This window comes from Triturus cristatus, chromosome 7 (genome assembly GCF_964204655.1).
Source record: "Triturus cristatus chromosome 7, aTriCri1.1, whole genome shotgun sequence".
NCBI classification, from domain to species: domain Eukaryota; kingdom Metazoa; phylum Chordata; class Amphibia; order Caudata; family Salamandridae; genus Triturus; species Triturus cristatus.
Window position 1 is genome coordinate 1,769,659,051 of NC_140590.1, and position 15,679 is coordinate 1,769,674,729.

Here is a 15,679-nt window from a genome sequence, read left to right on the forward strand (position 1 = left end):
CATCAGCGCGTGGGTACGGCACAAACCACACCTACCCCTACATCACACCAACAATGGCGGTACGGCCGGTACCCACATCCCAAAGGCATGGGTACGGGCCGCACCCCCAATTTGGGGCGCCGTAGGGGTACGGGCCGCACCCAGGCCAGCAGCGTGTGGGTACGGCTCGTACCACGACAGTGGACAAATACATAGGGGTGTGTGCCTATCACACCCAGCAGTGCCCAGACATATGAGGGGTGGGTGCCTATCACTCCCAGCAGTGCCCAGACATAGGAGGGGTGGGTGCAGAGTCCTCCCAGCAGTGCCCAGACATAGGAGGGGTGGGTGCCTATCACTCCCAGCAGTGCCCAGACACAGGAGGGGTGGGTGCCTATCACTCCCAGCAGTGCCCAGACATAGGAGGGGTGGGTGCAGAGTCCTCCCAGCAGTGCCCAGACATAGGAAGGGTGGGTGCCTATCACTCCCAGCAGTGCCCAGACACAGGAGGGGTGGGTGCAGAGGACCCCCAGCAGTGCCCAGACATATGAGGGGTGGGTGCCTATCACTCCCAGCAGTGCCCAGACATAGGAGGGGTGGGTGCAGAGTCCTCCCAGCAGTGCCCAAACATAGGAGGGGTGGGTGCCTATCACTCACAGCAGTGCCCAGACATATGAGGGGTGGGTGCAGAGGACTCCCAGCAGTGCCCAGACATATGATGGGCGGGTGCCTATCACTCCCAGCAGTGCCCAGACATAGGAGGGGTGGGTGTAGAGGACCCCCAGCAGTGGACAGAGCCATGGGGGTGTGTACATCACCCTCCGACGAGCAAAACTCCATGGGTGCATGAAGGCATACACAATGTGCGACAATGTTGAGTGCCATGACAACACATCATCTACTGCAGTGTCCCACTCCCATGAGGATGGATGTCCTTCCCCCACCGCATGACACACCACATGTGGGTGTGATGACAAATTACACATGCATACCCACCCCTGGCGGAGGCAGCACAATACACACACTGAGATCATGCAAGAAGACAGTATCCTCATGTCAAACACCACGAAACTAAGAGAGCCTAAGGGAACACACACTGTCACCCACATTCCAGGAATGTTAGGAATGTACAGGTGCCGGGGCAGCCAACAAGTCGTAGCCACCCATGGAAGGAAAAGGGTGGAGTACACACAGATACAATGCCCACAATTGTCAGTCAGGTGCCCAAATACCCTGCAGAACACGTAACACATGTGTGTGAGGCAGGGAGTACACACATGCATAGTGCAGAAAAGGGAAAATGTCCACATGAAGTCATGTCAATACACTCCATACACAAGTACAGTGTCCAGCAAGGATGCCACAAACGATGCAGGTGGAGACATAGCAGAGCATGCATGGCCAAAGTCGAAGGGATGTGTCACACACCGAGGAAATGTTGATACAGCTCAGCACAACAATTGGGAAACACCCTGCAGGGAAGATGGCAGGTGCCACAGGGGAAGGAACACACCTTGGGACAATGTCACCATGCAGTAAGAGCTAACATGACCTAAGAATACATGCAGTCACCTTGTGACGGCATGCAGATACCAGGGTCCACCCCATGAGCAGCACACTACAACATTTCCCAGACACACAACACATCATCACCACCCCAACTCAGGGAGCAGCAGCACCAACAGCAATACCAGAAAAGCCATAGTGTGCATATGAAAAACAAAAAACCACATCCAGCATTTCGAAGAAAAGTAGCTACAGTACACTATTCACCAAGCCCATGGGCCACGGCAAATGCGGAGTCCTGGGGGGGACACATTGGGACGCATCTCCCATAGCTTGCCTGCACAGTGCACTGTACCAGATCATCCACAGAGTGGGGGGCATCATGTGGGGGGGAAGAACCAGGCACCGCAGGGAAAGGAGGGGCACGGGTAGGTGTCGTGGGTGCAGGGACGGACGACCCCACCACAGGGGGTGGGGCAGCGCCAAAGGAGGAGGGCAGTATGGCGCTGCACACAGCAGCAAGCTCTTCCAGTGTCTCCCCTGCCCCCGAAGGAACCACAGGCCCCAAGGAGGGGGGTGGTCGGAGGGATGGGTCGCAGCGCAACTGGGGGAGGGAGTGGACAGGGGTGGGGGAATCAACTACCCTGCCCGGGGAATCCCTCAAACGCTTGCGGGGTGGTGTCACACTGGGGCTGGGGACGGACTGGCCATGAAGGACTCTCTGTCAGACTGTTGGGCAGGAGAGCCAAGGGGAGTGCTTCTGGAGGTAGTGGGTCATGAGGACTGCGGACTCCTACTGTGACAGCATGGCTGCTGTTTTCCCCCCGACCCAGTGCCTCTGACTCCTCCCCCCTGTGTGTGCGTGACAGGAGGTGTGCGCTTGGCCGTCCCTGGTGGTGTGCTGCCTGTATCTGGTGGGGTGCGTGCATGGGGACGTCTGGGTGCGTATGGGACAGGCATGGGAGTGGGAAGTGCAGATGGTGCCGGGGTAGGGGGGGGGACGGAGCGCTGCAGGAGACCCACTGCTGCCGTCAGTGACGAGTCAATGGACCTCAGCAACATCCGTTGGTCAGACATCGCTGATGACATGGCCTCCATGAACGACACCATCCGTGTCAGCAGTCTGGTGTGGCCATGGAGGACACGCAGGACCGATGTCTGACCAACCTGCAACTGGCGCTGAATGTCCACAGACTCTGCATTGACGGCAGCAGGGGAGACAGGGGCAGGGGGTGCGTTGCCTGGCACGAAGGAGACATGTCTGGTGTACCACAAACTCCCCTCAGAACCCAGAAGCCCTTATCCGACTAGCTCAGTGTCCCATTCGTTAGCCGAGGTTGAGCTTTGCGGTCCCAATGTATAGACAACCCAGAAAAAGCGCATGACAACATTCTCAAGAATGGTGGGAATCAGACACACCTGTACGTCATTATTCTAAGATCAGTCCACAAGAGAATCGACACAGACACGGTAAAGTTGAAAGAGTTCATTCAATGAACCTCGCGTCCTAAGATGCAGTCCTGTCGCTAACATAAGCAGACAAATGGTTCAGTTCATAAGCATCTGCATTGTTGCAATATCATAGACAATGAAAGGAGCAATCATGACAAAATGACAGTGGAAACAGCAACCTTCCTGTCGTCATTAAACCAATAGTAGTATCATTCGACTAATAGAAGGTCTCCAGGCTTGAACGGGGGACCCCCCACCGTACAGATCAGCTCAGTGGTATCACATCACAGGATCATCTAGTCTCTTCACCTGCGAAAGTTCCCCATCACAATGAAACTCAAACGTGCTGCACTGCAATATGGCAAGCATTCGTCTATCAGGTATCTGGAGCTGCGTGCATGTAATGGCTAAATATTGGGCCGATCAACCTGCACACAACAACATGCACCGTCTAGTCACCCAGACTGTTTGTGTACACAAGGTACAGTACAACCTCGCTGCTCACTGTGAAGGATGTCAAACAACAGACAGTCCTCATGTGAAGCAAACTCGAGTAGGCATTAGAAAATTGAGAACACGCAACTACAGTGTCGCGTGCTAAAGCATCAAAATTGGCAAGATGCCTCACTAACAACTAACGCGGTGGTGCCAACTTAGCATTGTACATAGGGAGATAGGAATCAGGACTACACCCCCCCTTGTTCGTATCACTAACCACTAGGGGCGCTAAATCGAGTACGCAGATTTCAAGTTTGATGGAACGGAACCAAGTGCATGAACTGGAAGTCCATAGAAGGGAAGCGAAAAAGTCAGAAAAGAAATGTCAATGATGAACGAAGTTGCAGGGAAATGAACCATGTAAAAGGGGAAAAAACATAACATCGGTGGATGCACCATGAAATGAGCAGGGCTAAAGTCAGTCCATCAAGGTATAAGCACAATAAGTCGCAACAGCTTCCAAGAGGAAATCATTAGAACGTTCCGCAAAATTATCTGCCATCCAGTTCAGCAGGGGGAAAGAACACACGTGTTCCTCAACAATCGTGGCATCCAGCACCATTTGTGGACAACAGGTGGGGACATCAAGATAACTTCTGGATAAGAATTCAGTTGCAGCTGTTCCGATGTCCCAATTCCCTAGGACTCCATGTGCTGCAGCACAGGCCATAATCCTGACGCCAGAACAGTCCAACTCATGAGCCACTAAGGGGCTCATCAGTCGATCATAATCCGGGTCAAGAGACACCGATTTAGTCAGGCACAAATCCAGAGCCCATTCGAATGGACAATCTAGGCAATGAAAGACAGGTTGCACGCAGGTAAAGAAGGGAAACCGAAAGGACAATCCATAGGCACTGCTTAAGGTCGCCAGCGGCAGAGTGCCGTAGAATTCAAGCATCTGTTGCCGAAGATGGAGCAGCCGGTGCATGCTGTCTTGTAACGCAAGTTGTGAAGCCACAGCGTAGTACGCAGATCAATAATAGCACCCCAGCCACGAGTGCGAGAAGCAAAGGGAGACCTCCGAAGACGCTAGCAAAAATCGAATGATGAAATGCGGAGAACACACCAAACAGAGCATGGAAGGAGGTCACGAGGCCGGATCACACAATTTAGAAAAAAACATCCAGGCCACTTGTTGACGAGGCATGAAAGACAGTCTGAATCCGAGTCCAAAATATGTAGTGGGAGATCAATGTCCACAAGCGCTTGCACCTCTGTGCGTGTGTGGGCTACGTGAAGGACAAATGTTTCTCGGGATGAAGTCAACACGACTTGTTTTTGAGACAATAGAGCCCTTATACTGCTCATCTTGTTGAACTCTGCTTTCAAGGTTGGAATGGAAGGCCAGATGGATACATCGAGCCGGCCATGCGGGGGTGGGAAAAGGTCGTAATGACAGAAAACCACTCGTAGTGATACAGTCACGATGTGAGGAATTCCCGGAAGCATCCCACAGCAAGCTTCATTATTGAACAGCACATAATTACCGTTATCAAGCAGCGTACAAGACGGGGCCATAACTGGCACACGAATCCACTTCAGAATACAAGCTAAATCATGAGCGGCTATATGACAAGCACCATGTAATTTAATCTACCTACACACCACAGAATGATCCGGAGTGGAAGTGCACCCTTCACCTTTAAAATACACCTCCCTGCAGTCTCTCACGCACCTGTTGTTGCCTAGCACGGACACAAGGGACCCGAGCAAGTGGGAGGGCGGTGATGGGACTGGACAGGTCCTCCGCCTGACTCCCCTCGGCCTCCGTGCCACTTGCTGCGCCAGACTCCCCAGCACTGGTGGCCCCGGTGCTGGATCCCTCCCCCACGTCCATGCCAGTGTCTCCCTCGGTTTCCCCGGCCGATGCTGTGGGCAAGGTGAAGAGACAGGAAATGATCAGACACCTGTATACATATGACACATGAGTACAAACTACATAGGACACAGCGCATAGCATGATCAGCAACATGAGTGACATCTACAATACTACAAACATATGTAGGCCCTGCACCACACAGTTGGCTTACCCACCATGCCACTGGGAAACAATGGGGAGCATGACACAACAGAAATTTACTTGATATCAATTGATACGGAGGAGCTACTCTCTGGGGACAGGCATGGCACAGTCACCTACACCCGCAACTGTCCCCTGATGCCAGGGACACTGATTATGACACCTGACATGTAACTACCGGCATTGCACGATGTGACTATCTCATGTGTGTGTCATGTGTTCCCATGAGCTTGCTGTAGTTGTTCCGTGACATGCATCTGCTGTTGCTGCATCCAACATGTGTGTGCGTGTCGATGGGCATGGCACACTATTATGCACACCAGGCCACATGTGGAATCAGACGTAACGGGTGTATGCATGCATCGCACATGGACTTGCGAGACAAGGACATATCTGCATAGTCTCAATGTATGTGTGATCATTCCTGACATGTACCCCTTCATGGCAAGGTGTGTGGACTGTCCTCTTTCAAGGACATGTGACTTGTGCCTCTACTGTTCCGCAACCGGTCTGCATGATGTAACATCCTTCTCATGCACATATGTGGTTGTCTGTCACTCCTGTAATGCGTCTGCCTGTTCACTTACACTGGCCCACAGCTAGTTCCATGGCATGTCATGTTGACCTTGAGCACCTACGTGTGTAGCTGACTGTTGGTAGGGGTGTCACCTGGCTGGCATACGTGTCCTGGATGCATTGCACAGTACAGACTCTGTATGTAGCATATGTGTATTAGCTGTTGAACATGTGCTCAGTTCATTGACATTGGTGTAGTGCAGTACTCAATCTTCGTTATTCGTTCCAAAATTCTGCAGGGCACCGCCTCTCCCCCGACCAATGCCAAACTTGGCTGCCATGAGGGAACGTGACTGTATATGCCGCTACCGCTTCTCCCAACCGTTGATTGACAACTTGACCACAAGGCTGGAACCACACCTCCAACTGCTACACAGGTATCCTACTGCACTGACAGCCAAGATGAAGGTGATGGCAGCCCTACATTTCTTTGCCACGGGTACGTTTCAATTGACCATAGCTGATGTAGGTGGCATGTTCCAGACCATGTTCAGCCGTGTCCTGCATGATGTGTTAGAGGCCATGATGTTACACCTGGATGAATTCATACATTTCCCAACTCGTGAGCAGTTGACAGGTGTCAAGGGTGAGTTCTATGCCCTGTGAGGGATGCCCCATGTCATTAGGGCCATTGATGAGACACATGTGGCTTTGGTACCACCACACGCACAGGAGGTAGCCTTCCGTAACCGCAAACATTGCCACTCCATCAATGCCCTTGTGGTATGTCTTGCTAACATGATGATATCCCATGTCTGTGCCCGTTTTCCAGAATCAGCACACGATGCCTACATCATGAGGCGTAGCAGGGTGCCTGAAATGATGCTGCAGCTGCGCAACGAACGTGCGTGTCTTGTTGGTGGGTATACTCTGTTAGTCCTGTACTTAGCGGAATCTTAATTCCTTACTGCTTCTCCTGACCCACTTCTGTCCATGATGTTTCCATGTAGGGGACGCTGGCTATCCCAACATGCCATGGCTGATGACGCCGCTCCGCAACCCCAGAACAGCCGCAGAACACCGGTACAACGACACCCATGGGCAGACGAGGCGCGTGATTGAGAGGACGTTTGGACTCCTGAAGAGCAGATTCCGGTGCCTCCACAAGACCGGCGGCGCAATCCCATATGCCCCGGTGAAGGTCTGCAAAATCTTCCTTGTGTGCTGCAACATGGCATCCGGAGTCAGCTTATCCGCAACTTCTTCTCATGATGGTGAGTCCCTGTGTCTGAGTGTGCACGCTTAGAGCCTTGTGTGGCATGTGTTGCAATGTGTGTGTCGAGCTGACTGTGTGCCAAGTGACTTGGAGGTGTGTTCTGATGTGTCATTCAAGTGATGATGTCCTTCCCCAAATGTTAACGGGTACACAAAAATCATAATTGGCATGGTGACAACATAAATCCTGTAGAGTGCATGTACATGTCTGCGGATTACTAGCTCTTGGCTGAATTGTTGTGTGTCTGTCCTCCCCAGGTTCTTGCGGCTGTCATCTGCTGATGTCATCATTGCACTCCTGCTATTCCTCATGAGTATTGCAACGTGTGCTGGATCGGAGTTACATGCACAGACATGGTGAAAAGTCCTTTTGGGTAAGGAGTGCAGCAAGGCGTTTTGTGGGTGGTACGTGTTTGTGATATGTGGGGACTGCTCCTGTGCATGTTGTGTTACCCCGCATACATGTCGACTCAACATGGGCCACCTGACGTGTTGCATGGCTCCCATGAATTGATAGTCACCCTTCCTGACAGTCATCTGTCATGGATTGGGGATTCTGATGAAGGCATCAATGTGTGTATAACATCCCTCAGGAACGTACGGGATGCCAATGGTGGACATGGTGTGGGACATCCCCATATGAGGCTCAATGGGGAATTGTACACTCTCCGTGTGCAGCAAGGGGTGTGAGGCTCAACCCCTTCACTTGTATGCCAGCTCAGTAGGATTTACCACATCTGTGTGTTGAAGGGGGTGTCCAGTGTAGGTCACACATGGTCAGCCGAATGACCTGCGATTCCGTTCCAATGGATGCAATTCCATTGGTGTGAGGCTGAGTAATAAAGGTGTTCGTCTCACTCCAAGGTGCCTCGTCTCTGTCAATGCAGGTTTCTTGCCACTTGGCATGCGGCATCTCTGGCATACTTGCTGTCGATAATGCATAGGAGTCCATGTGTAGTCTAGCGACATGCATGCAGTTGCTCATCGATTATGCTCTCTTTTGGGCATGAAGTACATGGTGGTGTATGTATTTTAGCAAGTTCGACCACACAATGGGCCATCACCAGCTGCTGAGGGTGTGTCTCCTGTGTGCAGGTCGCCCTTCAGTTTCCTGATCCGGTGTAATGGCTCTTTGGTGGTTGTGCATGCATTTTCTCTGGGTGTGCCATGTGACACTGGACATTCCTTACTTTCCACACGCGCCTGTTGCAGTTGTCCTTCTGACATCCTAGTCTTTGTGTGCAAAATGGGGCATTTTTCAGGGAGATGGCGCCTGCTGCTGCGGGCCCTGCACAAGCTCCCAGTGGCCACACACACGAGATGGTGTGCATCATGTTTGGCTCGCTCACATATGCCATGCTAGTCCACAGCATCTGTACTCATGCTGCAACGCCCTCTGCAATATGCACATGATCCACAGATAGATCCACTCAAAGTTACGACAGACCATCCCCCAGGTCCATGACAACATCCGTCTCATATACTGCCCTGCCCTCTACGGAGCAAGTACATCCGAACTCCCAGGAAACTGGTCAACTTCCAGGGGGCATCTGCACACCTCAGCTTCTACACCCTGCGCCCCAGCCACCTCACCGTCCACCATAGATAGCTGCAATGGATCACTGTCTGCTGCGGGATGACCTCCACACTCCCCACCCACACTCAGGAGGCAGTCCACAACCCCGAGCCCACACCAACCTTGTACGTCTGTCATCCTAGATCCCGTTGGCCCATCTCCGTGCATCCAACGTTGCCCTGGCCACCGTACTTCACATCCACCGTACTACAGCATACAGGACATTGTTCTACCACCTGGCCACACATACCTGGGACTCCCTCCCCGGGTACCTCCACATGGGCCATGACCTCTACACCTTGATGATGTTCTCCCAAAGAGGTCTGTCCACACAGTTTAGCAAGCCCCCCCTCAGCAGCCAGATGCCATCACAGGTGAGTGTTGTGCTCCATGCCGACATTGAATGATACCTTGTGACCCATGTGTGTCCTGTACCAGACTCTGATCCCAGGGTATGGATGGCTGGAGTTAGTTCACCACTTAGACATAGTTTGACATTTCCACACACATATGTCGTTGAATAATGCAAAATGACAGCAACATCTCATGTGCAGAACAATGTGATTTTATTTTTGGTCGGGTGAGTCTTTTGGTAGATGTGCTCAGGTGCTCTACCGGGGGAATAGAATCCAAAGTTCACAGGGGGAGATGGCATCCTTGTCAGTTGGAGTCATCGGAGTCCAGGCCACAGTGTTGGTCATCATTGGTCAGATCGTGACCAGCAAGTCCATGTGGCAGAGAATGTCATTGGGTGAGGTGCTGCTGTTGCGCCAGAGGGCCAGGTGCCAGGCCAGGTGACCTAGGAGATGGGGATGGTCCGCTGACTCTCACGGTCTTTTACGTGGACGACCCACCTTCCTCTGGGGACCCTCAGATGCAGGCCTTGACGATGTCAGGGATGCTCCGTCAGACGAATCCTCCTCCTCCTCGTCCCTCTCTGTGTCTGGTGCTGGTCTATGCCTGGTGGTACAGGGAGGGTTTGCCAGGCTTTGGGCGATCTGACGGAGTGATTGCCTCACGTCCCTGTGCACAGCCAGGAGCTCAGCCAGTCTTGCCTCCATCCGTCCTTGGTGTTGTTGATGACTGGCATGATGCTCGACCTGCAGGTTCTTTATCTCATCGAGGGTCCCCTGCATCCCGGAAAGTCTGGACACGACCTGGTCCATGCCTCTGGTGTCACGCCGGTATGAGTCCAGGATGTTGCGTATGTGTGACATACCGGGGTCCTGAGCTGGCTGTTCAGGTTCGCGCCTCCGCCTGCCTCCGCCTGCCTCCACTCCCACCACCCCTGCCCACACGAGCCTGGCCTGCCGTTGTGTGGGCACATCGGGTCTACGGGACCCCTGAGGGATGGCATTTGCAGGGTTGCCTGTCTCCTCCTGGGTGCCCTGAGAACCTTGTCCCTCCTGGTCAGACTGGCTGTGTTGTTCAGTGCGGGCAGGGCTCCTGGGTGTCTCCTGGGATGTGGCAGGAATGGGGGTGGGGGTTGGCACAGATGTACCGGACGCAGGTGCTGCAGGGGCTTGTACACCAGAGGGGCCAGGTTGGTCGGGGTCATCCACGGAGTGGTGAGAGTCGTCGCTGCCGGTGGGATCATCTTCACGCGGTGCCAGGGACTGTGATTCTTCCCCCCCAGTGTTGGGGGAAGATCGTCGACGTTGCCCTGTGTGTGAGAGAGAGACAATGTTAATGGTGTTTCATGCCACATCCATGTTTCGTACATATTCAAGTTGACACAGTTCACCCAGGTAGTTGGTTGTCCCTAGCATTCCTCTCAGTGTCCACTTGGGGATGGGCATGTTGCGGGGGAAAGATTGGGATGTTCTCCTGAGTGTGTGACCTGTAGTTAGTTGGCTCTGATGCTTACTTGGCTCTGGATTGGTCTTGTTGTGTCACATGTCCATTGTGGGAGTGTGTGAATCCGTTGTCTGCCCCGGGGGTGTGTGCTTGTGTTAGGGGGGATGTGTGACCGGGCGTGCTGTTGTGTGTAGTGTGAGTTGTGATTGGGTCTCCCAGGTGATGTGTGTGTCCTCATGGTGCATGCTGGCATGACAGTGTGTGCGAGTTCCTGTGCTAGATACCTGTGCTTGTGGAGTTGGTGTTTGGGTGTACAGTGGTCCCAGGAGGGCCTTGTGCTGCATACAGCAGGGCCCAGTGTCAGCTACCTTGTCAGTACTTTGCCAGTCCCTGTGCATTGTGCATGGGTATGTACCTATGCCATATGGGCTGAGGACATTGTTGTCTGCGTCTCATTTTGACAATGTGTTGTGTGTGTCCCACCCTCCCAGCCTCCCGGACATCCAGTCTTGTGTTTGTGGTTGTTGTAGCCTTGGACATGGCCTTGCCTTGATTTGTGATGGGTGAATGGTGACGTTAGTGGCATGGGCATGATTTTTGGGTGTGGTTGTGTGCGGTGAGTGCTTGGGGGTGGGTGCATGCATTTGTTGTGGTTGGCAGGCGCGCAACACCCATTGGACTCACAGGGCTTCAGCCCCCATTGTCGTGTGTGGCAGCCCGGGATGGGACAGCTTCCCGGTGCACTCACAGCCGCACCCGAGCACTTCACAGGTCTTTAAAAGACCATTTGCATGTTAATGAGGCCTCGCTGTTGTTTCACCCCTTTAAGAGCCCCTGCAGCTCCACTCTGCCTATGGCTTAAAAGATTCATCCCCCCCTGAAATGTTGTCTTAGCCTTCCCCGAAATTTGGCTCTAGTTGCGCCTCTGGTGGTTGGGGTGTGGATGCCATCCCCCCCAAGTTACGTGAGTTGTTTGTGTACTCACCAGGCTCTGCGACTCCTTCGACTCCGTGTAGTCCCACCGGCGGTAGCATGGCCATCACCTTCTCCTCCCAGGGATGGTAGTGTACGGGTCTGCGGGGCGGCCCACCTCCAGTGATGTTGGTCTGGGCATGTTCTTCATTCTTTTTCCTCTTGACCGCCCTGCGCAGATCTTACCACCTGGCTTGGCATTCATGCCTGGTCCTTCGGACGGGTGCAACAGCATTCACCATGTCGACAGTCCTCTGCCACATGGCTGATTTTGCAGCTATGCTGGTCTGTCTGACCAATGTTCCAAACAGCTGTGGCTCGACTCTGATGACTTCGTTGACAAGGAGCTCCAGCTCCACCGTGGTGATCTTTGGATTCTTGTCTGTGGGCATGGTGTGGGGTGTGGGTGTGGGTGTGGATGGTTGTGGGTGAGTGTGTGTGAATGTGAAGAGGGGGATGTTTGTGGAGGTGGTTGTGTGAAGGGGTGTGAGTGAAGGTCTAGCGAAGGTATGAGTTGTGTGGGGTTGTTTGTCAGTGAGGTCTGGCAGCAGTGGGTCTGTTGCAAAGGCTCATGGGTTGTGTGTGTGGGCCCTTTTTATTGGTCCATTTTTGGGTGTGGCTGTGTTTGAATTTTGGTGGGTGTGTTATAAGTGGTGGTTGTGATTTGGGGCCTCTGTTTGCCTGTTTGGATGTGCCAGGTCAGTCTTTGAGATGTATTTTGTCATGTCGACGTGTTTTGTGTTGTTGTGCGAGTCGGATTGACCCTCCTTGTGCTGTTTTACAGTGTCCTGGTTCTGTAAGAGTATTTTTCGCGTAGGTACGATCCGGACATACGCGATGCTGGGTGAGGGGGCTGGGGTACGGTGTTGGTGTGCGGCGCGTACATGCGGTGCAGGGGTACGGTGCGTACATGCGGTGGGGGTGCTGGGGGTACAGTGCGTATATGCGGTGCAGGGGATCGGTGCGTACATGCGGTGGGGGTGCTGGGGGTACAGTGCGTACATGCGGTGCAGGGGATCGGTGCGTACATGTGGTGGGGGGCTGGGGGTACAGTGCGTACATACGGTGCAGGGGATCGGTTCGTACATGCGGTGGGGGGGCTGGGGGTACAGTGCGTACATGCGGTGCAGGGGTATGGTGCGTACATGCGGTGGGGGCTGTGGGTATGGTGCATACATGCGGTGGGGGGGCTGGGGTACAGTGTGTACATGCGGTGCAGGGGTACGGTGCGTACATGCTGTGGGGGGCTGGGGGTACGGTGCGTACATGCGGTGGGGGGGCTGGGGGTACAGTGCGTACATGCGGTGGTATGGCGCGTACATGAGGGGGTGCTGCGCGTACATGGGGGGGTACGGTGCGTACAGTTGCAGCCATGGGGTGCAGTGCGGACAGGGTGTTGTACGGTGCTGACAAATTTGGGTGTGGGGGGGCTGTACGGCTCGTACACGGGCATGAGTTTACCCGTGTGCATGTGTGCTACTGCGTTGGCTCCGTACGGGCATTTCTACGTGCGATTGTGTATTCGGACGGGCAGTCGGGATCGTACTTGTGCGCTCGGACTTGTGTTTTACGATTTGTAAGTGAAACTGCCGGATCACTTTCGTACACTTTTCCCGACGATATTCGGACGTGGACACTTTCCGACTCATTCTAATAGACTTTTCCCAACACTATTCGTAGTTCTTTTTTACGTCCCAATCGTACTTGGCAGTTTGTACGGTGCTTGTGCGACTCGTACGTAAAAAAATACGGATACCAGTCGTACGCAAATTATTTTTAACGGATCGGAATCGGCACCTAAATGGATGACGGAAATTAAAAAATATACTTATCTAAACAAATCTTTTACTTGACGCCATACTAACCCGAGGTTATTCGCATATAACAATTGTTGATACATTGAATATAATTGTCTACAGTTAATAAAATACCATGGGGAGCCCCTAGTTGTTCAAAGGTAAAAACAATAAAAATTTCCCAATTGAGATCTCATATCTCGCAGACCATAAGGCCTGGCTCACTGCATGAGTACTTGGGTACTGACTGAATGATTAGAGTACTGCAAGGAGTGTGCCTGGTTGAATTTATAAGTGGTTGGGTTTTGGCGCAGTGAATGGATTAGTACATGGTACTGAATGGGTCACTAGAGGACTGCAAGGGGAGTGACAGGGTGTTTGCTGGAGTGTATGGATACTGACTAGGGAATTGAAGGTGTGAAAGACAAGTGTGTAGGTGGTTATAGGACTGCATGCATAGTGGATAGAGGTTTAACGCAGTCCATGTGGTAAGGCCTGGCTCGCTGCCTGAGTACTTGGATACTGACTGAATGATTAGAGTACTGCAAGGAGAGTGGCTGAGTGAATTTATAAGTGGTTGGGTTTTGGCGAAGTGAATGGATTAGTACATGGTGCTGAATGGGTCACTGGAGGAGTGCAAGGGGAGTGACACGGTGTTTGCTGGAGTGTATGGATACTGACTGGGGAATTGAAGGTGTGAAACACAAGTGTGTAGGGGGTTAGAGGACTGCATGCATAGTGGATAGGCGTTTGAAGCAGTCCATGTGCTAAGGCCTGGCTCAGTGCATGATTACTTGGGTACTGACTGAAAGATTAGAGTACTGCAAGGAGAGTGCCTGAGAGAATTTATAAGTGTTTGGGTTTTGGCGCAGTGAATGGATTAGTACATGGAGCTGAATAGATTACTAGAGGAGTGCAAGGGGAGTGAGTCCTAGAGCCAGTGCTATGCTAAAAGACACTTAGAATACAGTTAAAACACCTACATACACTAGGGAACACTATGCGTTGGGGGTACCCCTGTGATTAGAATGACCTCCTCTATAAGCCCCTAGTACATATTAGGGCAGGGGGATTAAAACTACCTCATAAAACGCACCACAGGGCACGTTTGCACACTGGTGGAGGGAGGGGGGGCTAAGCCGACGTGTGCAAACATGCCCTGTGGCTGTTTTAATTTGGGGGATAAAGTACTCTTGAATCCTGAGTGTCCCTTGGTTCCAACTAGCGCACCAGGTATCTCTAGTTAGCGCCACAGAGCTGCGTTGCAGAGAGGTGTAGAAAGTGGCACGGCCTGGACCACCTCTCTGCAACGCAGCGCAGTGGCGCTTACTGGAAGCACCTGGTGGACTAGTTGGCCCCCAGGGGCCCGCAGGATTGAAGGTGAATTCTTTCCCCATCTTAAAACGCGCCACAAGGCCTGTTTGCACACGTCACCTCAGGCCCCATCCCCTCCCTTCACCAGTGTGTAAACGCGCCCTGTGGCCATTTTAATTGGGGAGATTAAGTCTCCTTGAATCCTGAGGATCCCTAGGGTCCAAGTAGCCCACTAGGTACCTCCAGTAAGCGCCGTTGCAGAGAGGTGTAAAAAGGGGCACGGCCTGCACCACCTCTCTGCAACGCAGAGCTGTGTCACTTACTGGAAGCACCTGGTGGGCTAGTTGGCCCCCAGGGGCCCTCAGGATTTAAGGGGAATTAATTCCCCAACTTAACACACGCCACAGGGCGTGTTTGCACACGTCACCTCAGGCCCCGTCCCCTCCCTTCACCACTGTGTAAACACGCCCTGTGTCCGTTCTAAGTTGGGAAATTAAGTCCCCTTGAATCCTAAGGGTCCCTATGGTCAAACAAGCCCACTAGGTACCTCCAGTAAGTGCACAGAGCTGTGTTGAAGAGAGGTGTAAAAAGGGGCGTGGTCTCTGAAAACCTGTCTGCAACGCAGCTCCCTGGCGCATACTGGAGCATGCTACGAAAGATCTTCCGGTGGATCCCCACCGAGACCAGGAAGACGGTCACCCAGGCCCTCGTCACCAGCCGTCTGGACTACGGCAACTCCCTCTACGCCGGAACCACCGCCAAACTCCAGAAAAGACTTCAGCGGATCCAGAACGCCTCAGCACGACTCATCCTGGACATCCCCCGTCGCAGCCACATCTCCGGACACCTGAGAGACCTGCACTGGCTCCCGGTCACCAAGAGAATCACCTTCCGTCTCCTCACCCACGCACACAAAGCCCTACACAACCAAGGCCCAGGATACCTCAACAGCCGCCTCAAATTCTACGCTCCCAA